Here is a 9628-nt window from a genome sequence, read left to right as displayed (position 1 = left end):
AGCTTCCTTATTTTTTTTTTTTTTTTTTTTTGAGACAGGATCTCACTATGTATTTGAAGTCGACCTGGAACTCACTATGTAGTCCCAGAGGGTCTCAAACTCAGAGCAATCCTCCTGCCTCAGCCTCCCGAGCGCTGGGATTACAGGTGTGCGCCACCAGTTCTGGCTTTCCTTATTCTTTTTATAACAGCACAGCAGTTTACTCTATGAATGGTCTAGAATTTAATCCTCTATAAGTGAAACTTTTATATTCCTTGTCTGCTAAAAAAAAAAAAAATCCTAGATAATACTGCCCTGAATATCTTTGTACATGCCTATATCCTTGGGCATTTACATAAATGCTCTTGTAAAATAAAGTCCTAGATGTTAAACTGGTAAGTCCCAGGGTAGGGGCATTGAAAATGTAGTTGATGAGGGCTAATTGCTGCTCAGTGGGTGCTAATTTCCTTTCCCTGAGCTCCTGAGCTCGGTGAGAGGCGGCCTGTTGTTACCAAGCTTCCTATTCTTTGCCAAGTTGATAAGCAAACATTACATCTTGTTTTAACTTGCATCTAAAATTATTAGAGAGCCTGAACATTGTATGAATTTTTATTAGCTGGTTCTGTTTTTTGTGATGGCTTTACATTCTTTGCCTATATTTTTCCATTCAATCAGTGGTCTTGTCTTTATTGTTTTAAAAATATGTCCTTTTTAAATTAGGAAATCAGCTCACTATCATCCTCCTTACAGGTATTTTTCTCTTATTCTGGTCTTCGATGTTTTTCTTCCTTTAATGGCTTTGTGGTTACTTTATTGATCTTCTGTTTTGTCCCATAACTAAGGAAGTTGTTACTCTGGGATCATAAGAACATTTACACATAGTTTTCTTTTCCCCCTCTGTGGCTTTCATGGCTTAAGTTTTCAAATGTTTTTCTTACTTTACATCTTTGATCCTGTTGAAATTTATTTCAGTGTAGGAGTGAGGTAGAGAATCCAGATTTATTTACTTTTGATCCAAATATCTGGCCAGTGACTCAGTTGATTGAATTGAATTCTCATGTTTATGTGGGTCTCTTTAAGATCAATTTCTTTATTCTTTAAAACTGAGCTGTCTGCGGGCAATGGTCCCACGCTCCTTCGATTACTGTGGCTGTGTAATATTGTGAAGAGTGCTGTTTAGGGTCACTCCTGCTTTGTTAGTTTACTTTTTTTTTTCATCCAGGAAATTTCTGGATATTCTTTTATATTATTTTCCCAGATGAATTTGAAGTGACTTTGTTGAGTTATCCCAGAAAAAAGCCACTGCAATTTTATACAGGAAACTATTGAATTTATAGTTTGATTATGGTGATACCAATATGCTCACAGTATTATTAACTTTTTGTTCGGTAACAGTCTCTCTTTATTCAAATCAATCTTTAAGCTCCCCATTTGGGTTTTTTAGCTATTTCCACATCTCTCTGCACACTTAAAGACTAGCTTTGTTTTTGTTTTCATGAATAGGACCTTTTAAATATATTCTTTAGTTATTATTAGTTTTTGTATTTAGGAAGTCTATCTTATTTTTAAACTAGCTGCTTTGTTAAATTCTAGGATTAATGCTAAAATTTCTTTAGCTGATTCACTTGGAATGTTCAAGTATAGAATAAGATCATCCCATCATGTATAATGATGTATGCCTGCCATACCAGCACTCAGGAGGCTGAGGCAGGAGAATCACACCGAGAGTACAAGGCCAGCCTGAAACCCTGTGTCAAAAAACAAACCAAATCAAAAAACCCTAAAAACAAAAAAGAATAATATCATGATAATGACTTTGCTTTCTACAGTATGTGTACTTCTTATCTTATCCTCTTATCTGATTGGGTTTAAGAAAAAAAATCCCACAGCAAGGTTAAGTACGATGGTATTTCATGGTGACAGCAAACATTGCCATTAATAGGATTACTTCAGTTTCCCCACTAAACACTTTGGAGAAAATCTTTATTTTCCATATTCATCAGCGGGTGGTGGTTGGTTTCCCTCAGCTCAGCTTTCCCACCCTTCTGCAAGGGCCCCTCAGTCCCGACCGAGCCCCATGCTAATGCAGTCCCGATCCAGTCTTGCTTCCTGTGTAGGCAGCGTCCTGTCATGGTGACCAAAGGCTCGAGATAATCAGCCTGGAAGGAGGGAAGGTTTACTTTGGCGGTGGCTTCAGAGACGGTCGTCCATGCCACCTGGCCCCACGCCTTTGGGCCGTGGCCACCGTGGGATGGGAATTGTGTGGTGGAGGGGCCAGCTCACCTCTCGGGGGCACACACAGGTCCAGACCTCCCCAGAGACCTCCTCCTTACAAGTGGGGCCACCAGGACAGGGACGCAGGCCTGCAAACTGGGCCTTTCTACTTGTGCGCTGATGAGCGGACCTCAGGGCGACCTTGAGCTCGCCTTGGGGGAGAATGACTGGAGCCTTGGGTCGCCAGGTGTGGGGTTCTGGTCCTGGCTGGGGAGGGAAGTGGTGGCGGCAGGGCTCTAGGCCGAGGGGCAGCCAGGGGGTGATGGCCTGAGGTGGTCACGTGCAAGGGTTCTGGAAGGAGTGCGCACTCCCTGCCCCCAAGCCCCCTCCAGGGTCCCTGGAGTGTCCTTTGGTCCCAAATGACGCCCTCACACCCCTCCCTGAAGGTCCTGAGGCCCTGTCCTCTGGCCGTGACCTTTGCTTCCGGTCCTGGCTGACCTCATCAACACCCTGGATGACCCCTGCCAGGTCTGGGGCTCGCTGGGAAGGGAAAGAGGGGATTTTCCAGGGTGGCCACAGGGGGCCCAGGGGCTAGTGGTGGCAGAGGGCACCTGTGTGAGGGATGGGCTGAGGCCAGGTGGCCAGAGAGTGCCTGTTCTGCTCACAGTCATCTGCAGGGGGATGGGGGAGCCAGACCTCAATCAGCCCAGACCCCTGTGACCCCGAAGTCCCTGGTGCTGGGGGGAGGGAGGAGCCAGTTCACAGCTGTGTTTCTGTTACCTGAGGAGGTAACACATCCCTTTCCTTTTCTCACCAGGGAAGACCAAGAGCACACAGCTGTTGGGTAAACAGAGTCCCCCACGGAGTGAGGGGAGTGTGTTTGGTCCCAGACAGTCAGACAGCAGAAGAAAGACAGGCTCCTGGCTCCTGACCCAGGATGCAGGATGCAGGCTATGCTTCGAACATTAAAGGATTCTTTTTTTTTTTTTTTTCAGTAGTAGGAATTGAACCCAGGATCTCTGCACTGAGCTACATACCTAGCCTTTTTTCAGTTTCTAATTTTGAGATAGGATCTTGCTATCTTGCTGAGTTGAACTTGCAAATTTCTTGTCTCAGCCTCCTAAAACTGTGGGATTACAGGCTTGTCCCACCACTAAAAGATTCTTGAGGTGTTTCCTGCTGCTTTTGGTGCATCGGAGTGGGGACATCTGGAGCTGACCCTGTTTCTCAGCTGCTGGAGACATCTGGCCAGCAGGACAGGGACTCTGCCATCCAACTAGGACTCGGGCAAAAAGAGCCAGGACAAGAACTTTGGCAGTTCAGGACCCTGTGTGGGCACTCAGGATGGGGATTTGGACAGAAAAGGTAAGATGGGCCCCAGGGGTTGGCTCTGGACTCAGATGAGAAAGACCGGGTCCCAGGAACCAGGAAGGTGTGGAGCGGCGTGCAGAGGGAGGCTGGGGCATCTGTGCTGCCTCCCCCGCCACAGCCACAGCCAGGAGGGCTTTCCCTGGAACAGGCTTGCGACACTCAGCAGATTCCTGACTGATGTGGCTTCCTGTGGAACAGTAGGTGCCACTGGTGGGCCCGGTTTAGTGCCCTGGCATGAGTCGTACTCATTTCCAGTCTTCTCAATTTCTGCACCAGGCCCAGGCCTTGGGGGGAAGCTTCGAGTAAACGCATCCCAGATGTGCTGCAGGAGACGAGGCCAAGAGGGTGAGATGACTGGTTGGTGAGAAAACAATCTGATTTCCTTGGAAAAGCATCCCATTGTGGGCAGACACCCCAGGGTTGGACTCTTGAGGGGACCAGAGGCCCTACTCTCTCCCCTGAGACCAGGGACTCTGGGCTTGGAGGTAGCCTTTTCAAAGTGTACCGGAAGCAGAGGAGGATCCTTCAGGAAAGGAAGACAGGGGAGACATGGTGGGGTGGGGTCAGAGAGCAAAGAACTTAGGGGCTCTGCAGATGAGGGCAGGTGGGCCTGGGTGGCCCAGGAGAGACCCCGATTGATGTTAAGGTCTGAAACCTTAACCATCTCTGCAAAGTCCCCTTTGCCTGGTAACAGAACCCATGTATGTGTTCCAGGCACTGGGGCGCGGACGTCTTCGTGGGAGGAGGGGCGTTTATTTGGCTACCACTGTGTTTATACATTCAATCAGCTCTCCAGGCTCATTATCTTTGTAAGGAAATATTTGTAAACGTGTGCAGTGCTGTCTGCTGGCAACCCTGTGTCATTTCCCTCCCTTGGTCTGCTCTGCCCTGCCTGGCCGGGGCTGGAAGAGAAAACTACTGAGCCCAGATCCCCACCAGCCAGGAAAGGCCCATCTGCAGGCTTAGATGGAAGAGAAGCACCGTTCAGTGCTGTTTACCTGGCAGCTGCAGGCGAATGCGTGGGCTCCAGCCCTGCTCCCAGGGTGTGCGGACATCTCCAAGTATTTTCTGGGGGCTCAGATAGCCATCAGCACCACAGGCTGGCCCTTTCCCAGCTCTGCAAACATCCAGCCCCCTGCACTAAGCCCCTTTCTGCTTGAAATACCTGAAGCAGTCTCCATGCCCCTAATGGGCTGATGCAGGGACCTCACTGAGGGAACGCTTCATAACCTGTTTGCTTTCACTTCCTAAGTGATTATGCTAAACCTGCCCATAGGTGTTCAGCGGCCACCAGGACGTGGGTGTGGGCAGCTGCCGGCTCACCTGTGCTTGAATGCTCATAGTTTATTTAACCAGCCCATTATTAGCTATTAAGTTTCTTTCTCTGTTTTAGACTTTTAAACCCCACACTGTGCAGAATGGCTCTTGGCCGTGTCCTCCCAACCCTCCCTCTCTGCCTCTCCTGCATATCCTCGGCCCCTGAACTCTACATGGCCCCAGCTCAGCCCTTGCAAATCTCCTCCTTGTCTAGTTTTCCCTGAGTGAGCAACTCGCTGTCAGTGCCTTAAATACTGGTCCCTTCCCTTGATCCTTTCTTTTATATCTCAGGAACTCTAGGCAAGATAACAATGTTGTCTGCCTCACACCTCTACCCCAGTGTCTGAAGAGAATATAAAAATTGCCACGTACCACGGGGTATGGTGACACACGCCTGTGATCCCAGCTACGTGGGAGGCTGAGGCTGGAGGGTTGCAAGTTCAAGGCCAACCTCGGCAACTTAGGCTCTATTTCAAAATAAAAAATAAAAAGCGCAAGGACCTAAGCTCAATCCCCAGTACCAAAAAATGAATAAAAAATAAAAATAAAAATAAAAAGAGCTGGGATGTAGCTCAGTGTGAAGGCGCTGGGTTCAATCTCCGGTACTGAGAAATGAAACAAAACATAGAACAAAGAGCCCAGGCAAGTGCCTCTCTGGGGCCTGACTTTCCTTCTCAAACCTGCGTCCCCCGCCCTCTGCCCCACCTCTGTACTCACATCCTCTCCCTCCAAAGCCTCCTCCGCCCCTCTCACACACTCAGTCCCCTCAGTGAGCGAATCCTCACCCACTCCTGTACCTGCATCTCCTGTAACCCCAGCCCCGCCATTGCCATTGCCCCAAGCCCCGGCTTGTACCCTCCCCAGCCAACTTCCCGCAGCAGCCCTCGGGCTCTGCTGGGCCCAGCTGTGCTCAGAGACCCCGGGGAATCATAAGCCTGGTGCAGCCCCCTCAGCCCAGCCCCCTCGGACTCCCCTCTCCTTCAGTGTCTGAGAGAGACCCATACAGCCCCACTCTCACACCTGTGCAGCCACCCCTCAGCTCCCCGACACAGCCTCTTCCATTCCACTCCATATACGCAGGTGGGCAGCTGTGTTTAGTCTGCTGCGGCCACCACGAGGAGGCTGGAGGACAGCAGGCACCAGAGAGAAGGCTGGGAATGCGATGATGACCTTGGCATTGCCCTTCACCTGTGGAGCAGAGCCTGGTGAACCGTCCGGTGTGGGCGCTGCGTGCAGCATGGCACAGTTCTCAGCGTGCTCTGTCCCCCTGGCTGCCTCCTGTCCCATCTACACTGCATCTGTAAAAGGCAGGACAAGGTTACCAACCCACAGGATGGGGTCAGAATTCGACCAAGCACTTCAAGCAAATGATCACACAGTGCTGGGCTAAATAACTGCAAGCTAGTTTTTGCCCATCTAATTAATCAGTTAATTTCTGGCACTGGGGATCAAACCCAGGGCCTTCCCATTGGGCTGCATCCCAGGCCATTTTAGTTTTCATTTTGAGGTAGGATCTGGATAAGGTGCCAAATTGCTCAGGCCGGGCTGGAACTTTTACCCCTCCTGCCTCAGCCTCCCGGAGTGCTGGGGTTATGAGGAAGCATCACCCCACCCCATTTACTTTCGTCTCATTTTACAGCAGAGGAATCTGAGGCTCAGAAAATTTGGGAATCTGCTCTTGGTCACACATGAGAGGCGGAGGGAAGTGTGAGCCCAAGACCCCGATTCATCCTGCTTTTCCCAAGAAATCAGACTTGGATAATAACCTGGCTGGGGCTGCGGCCTCTCCCGGGCTCTAAGGCTGGAGCCCTTTGCCGCCTCCTGGTGACTCTAGTTTAAATCCTCCCAGTGACCCTGGCCAACTCTCCAGCTCACCCGTGTGAATATCTCAGGCTCTGGATCCAGACGGATACAGCCAGGCCCCGTGCCATTTGCCACACTGGGACCAAGGTGATTGTGGGACCAAGGTCACATCAGGCCCACTGCAATCCCAATTCAGGCAACAGCGTGCCCAGAAAAAGCCCAGCTCTCCTGGCTCCTTGGCAGCTAGGGTGGGCCTTGCTACATGAGTCTGGTGGTCAGATGTCAATGAATGTCGACCGTTGGTTTTACTGATGTAAAGGGAGGAATTTTCAGCTGGTACCATGCTCTGCTCTTTTTCTCCTAGAATGTGATTGTGATGACTGGAGGCCCAGCAGCCATGTTGTGAGCATGAGGGGAAAAGCCATATGCTTGGGTTAGGGGGATAGAAAACTAGAGGGAACTGGGGCCACAGGTGACAGCATGGACATAAGAGCCCAGTCTTGGTTCCCTGTCCTCTGTGAGCAAAACAAGCACTACTCAGTTGTGCCTCTGAGGCCAGGAAAAAAGGAAGTACCCAGCACTTGGGGGTAGGCATTGCTCTTGTCTTCACTCCCTCCTGACCTTGGCCTTGGCCTCCTTCTTGTCCTTCTGAGAATGTCCTCTTGTCCCTAGAGGACCCACGCTCCTTGTACTGGAAGGGCCCTGAGACCAAGACCTCTTGCCTGGCTGCTGGGAGGCAGGTGGCTCATAGGGCACAGTTGGGCAGTGGAGACAGATGGTGCCCGGAAGGCGCAGATTCGATTACCTGCTTCTTCCCCAAGCCAATTCACCGTAATCGCGTTAGGGCCATTATTGATTGGCCTCCTCTAGGCCACAGCTGGAGATCGGGTTTGTTTGTGACTTGTTATATCCGCTGGGAGGGAGATGGGGGCCTGGGGCCGGCTGCTCAGAAGTCCAGGGAGGAGGCGGGAGGAGGCCGGTGCTGTGGGGACATCAACCAGGGCCGAGTCAGGACTCGGTGACAAGGGCCTGGAGTGCCCTGCGGGAGCCCAGAAGGTACCTGAGCAAGGACAGTGCAGAGAAAGTACTTTAGGAGAAGGGGGGCAAGAGGTGTGGCAAAAAGCAGGCCAGGCAGGACCCCAACTGCCCCGGAAGTGGATGGAAGATGGACCTGGGGGCCCGGGCTCACAGGCTTGGATAGGGGCACAGACACAGGCTTCACCTGTGTTTACCCTCCTGCAGCACCGGATGTGACCCATGGGGCTACTCCGTGCATCTACCGGGGACACCGCAGTGGGACAGTCATGGCTGCTGTCACAGGTTTGAGGCCCGCACACTCTCCACAGAGCCTCACAACCCCCCAAGGCTCAAGACGCCAGGGGTACTGCATGGGGGGCAAGGAGAGGGCCCTTTCTCACGGCAGGTCCCTACATCCCGGGTGCTGTGTCCTGCTGTAACCACGGACCACGGGCAGGGAACATGGTCCAGCTGCACGCGGCTGCTCCCTGCGCCACCGCCTGAGTCGGGCTCCTGTATTCCCGGACTCTGTTTCTCTAATCCTGGGATTAGTGAGAGGGGAATTGGCAGCGATCACAACAGCTGCTCGGCGTGGAAACATTCTCCAGGCTCCCCAGCCTGCCCTGCCTGGCTCCCTGCACACCCCAGACCTCCAGCAATCCGGGCTGAGTTGGGGCTGTGGGCCAGGGGGTATCAGGGCCAGGTTGCACCCGGGTTGCCCATCTTGCCCAGGAAGAGCACAGGCGGGGATCATGTCCCTGTGGGAAGCCAAGAGGACCAGGAGTGACTGGGTCCCAGCCAGCCCCTAATCCCTCGATCACACTCCCTTCCTTAAGGATTTTTCCCTGGAAAAAATCTGCTTCATGTTCCCAGCTGGGAGATGATGAATGGGCGGGGATAGGGCTGGGGATAACGATGGAGTTGGGCAGAAGGCACCCCAGCTGCTCATCTGTTCAGCACAGGGCTGCGCCCCTGACCACCAGCCCCAGGCCAGGCCCCAAGTGCCGGTCCGTGTTGCTCTTCTGTCCTCACAGCAGGCGACCCCGACAGGAGCCTGCAGTATCCAGCAGGAAGTCTCACGTTGGCGAGTGTCATTGTGGTGTGGTGGGCAGCGATGGAGGTGGTCACAGTGGTAGCCATGGTGGGCGTGATGACGGTGACAGTGTGGGGTGACAGGGCGGTCAGTTGTCATGGAAACGCCGAAACCGCGATGAACATGGATGAGGCTGGCCAAAGGGTGGGCTTCCGGGCTCCCCTGCAGTCACCTGGGCAAGTCACCTCTCCAACCCTCACTTTCCCTGCTGGAAATGTGAGCAAGTGGTGGCATTCAGGGCTCAGAGCCCAGTGTTCTGGGCAGGGAAGGGCACAGACCCCTCAGTTCTCCAGTTTTGGGGCTGCTTCAATCCTGTCTACTGCGAGTCCTTCGCTCTGCCCGCAGACTTCCTCCTGCCATTCCCGTGGGCTCTTGCCTGAATCAGCCTCTCCATCCTTCCTTTGGGGCCCCACACATTCTAGAATCGCAGACTCCGTGCCCACCTGCTTCCTGCACCCACCCCCTCCTTCCCTGGCCCGCTGCTCCCTGGGTTCCCAGCACCACGGAAGGAAGCCGAAGGCTGCACTCTCCAAGCCACGGCTCAGCCTCAATTTCCTGGGGTGTGTGTGCCGAGGAGTTCTGTCTCCGGCCGCCACAGCTTTCCCCCAAGGCCTCCAGAAGCCAGCAGCAGACCTCCTTCTGCCCTCAATGGGGTCCCTCGCTCAAGGCCTCGGCCCGGAGGTTGGTGCTGATTCAGCCTCACTTCTCCACATGTGGCCATCACAGTTCCAAGTGCAGCCTGGCCACAGCAGGCAGCAGGTTGGTCTGCTCAGAGCCGGCACCCTGCTGGGCTTCTCCAATTCCTTAAGTAGAGGTGCGTGGCCCTGAGCCCCT

The 9628-nt window shown here is 52.7% G+C and overlaps 1 long non-coding RNA gene across 2 annotated transcripts in view; it reads right to left on the bottom strand.

Moving 5' to 3' along the window:
- LOC104857663 overlaps positions 1 to 8774 on the bottom strand; it is a 9515-nt gene extending 741 nt beyond the window's left edge. Inside the window, exons 1-3 of one of the 2 annotated variants that reach the window (XR_778909.1) lie at positions 7490 to 8774; positions 6070 to 6179; positions 1989 to 2138 (exon numbers count right to left, since the gene is read on the bottom strand). This is a non-coding gene — a long non-coding RNA (uncharacterized LOC104857663). Of the gene's footprint in view, positions 1 to 1988; positions 2139 to 6069; positions 6180 to 7489 lie in introns of those variants that run through there. The other variant, XR_778910.1, reaches the window with a different exon arrangement.
- Positions 8775 to 9628: the final 854 nt, after the last annotated feature.

Source organism: Fukomys damarensis, unplaced genomic scaffold, assembly GCF_012274545.1.
Source record: "Fukomys damarensis isolate Sample0158 unplaced genomic scaffold, DMR_v1.0_HiC HiC_scaffold_20, whole genome shotgun sequence".
Lineage (NCBI taxonomy): Eukaryota > Metazoa > Chordata > Mammalia > Rodentia > Bathyergidae > Fukomys > Fukomys damarensis.
This window is presented reverse-complemented; position numbering and strand designations above follow the sequence as displayed.